The sequence below is a fragment of the Myotis davidii genome, unplaced genomic scaffold (assembly GCF_000327345.1).
Source record: "Myotis davidii unplaced genomic scaffold, ASM32734v1 scaffold726, whole genome shotgun sequence".
In the NCBI taxonomy this organism is placed as follows: Eukaryota; Metazoa; Chordata; class Mammalia; order Chiroptera; family Vespertilionidae; genus Myotis; species Myotis davidii.
In genome coordinates this window covers 1111439-1112524 of record NW_006297808.1, presented here as the reverse complement: position 1 = coordinate 1112524, position 1086 = coordinate 1111439, and positions in this window count along the sequence as shown.

Below are 1086 nucleotides of genomic sequence, written 5' to 3'. Positions count from 1 at the left end.
TAGTCAGGCAGGCAGGCAGGTAGAGTGGTTAGGGGCGATCAGGCAGGAAGGCAGGTGAGTGGTTAGGAGCTAGCGGTCCTGGATTGGAGAGGGTGCAGGCTGGGCTGAGGGACTGCCCCGCCCCCTGCATGAATTTCATGCATTGGGCCTCTAGTATAGTTATAATTTAAACACTGATTACTTAACTGAAATATTTGTATAACCATATTGAGAACATGAGGAAGGAAAGGTGGTTGGATCTAAGGGAATTATATATCTGTCATAATAGGAAATCATTAGGAATATTTAAAATTAGTAAATAAAGATATAGGTAAGTATATTAATTAGAAATATTGAAAGCAAGACTGCCTTTGGGAAGTAGAATTGGGAGAATGGAAAGGGAAAAAATGACTGATAGTGCATATTAGAAGCTGTCCTTACCATGTGATTTTTTTTACTGAGGTAAAAATTCATGTAACATAAAATTAACCATTTTAAAGTGTACAATTCAATGGCATTTAGTACACAGTGTTGTTGCGTGGTGTAACCTTTTAAATTCTTTGTCTGTTATATGTGATCTATTTTCTCCCAATTTTGTCTCTCTCTTGATTTGTTACATTTTGCCATAAAAGATATTTTTAAACATAAATGCAGTGAGGTGAAGCATATCTCTCTCTTCTAGCTTTGAGTTACCCTATTTTGATTCGAAAGATTGCCTAACTCAGCCGTGGGCAAACTACGGCCCGCGGGCCAGATCCAGCCCGTTCGGCTGTTCTGTCCGGCCCGCGGAGCCGAAAGAGCGGAGGGTTCTCTTGCTCTCCCCTCCGCTCCTTCACCAGCAGCAATGTTAACATGGCAACATCGGGAAACATGGCCACAGCTCCTTCTTCTGAGTCCAGTTTAAGAACCCATTGTGGCCCTCGAGTCAAAAAGTTTGCTCACCCCTGGGTTAGGGGCAATTAGGCAGGCCAGCAGGGGAGCAGTCAGTGGGTGATCAGGCCAGCAGGGGACTAGTTAGGGGGTGACCAGACTGGCAGGGGACCAATTAGGGGGTGATCAGGCTGGCAAGCAGAGGCAGTTAGGGGCAATCAGGCAGGCAGGGGAGTG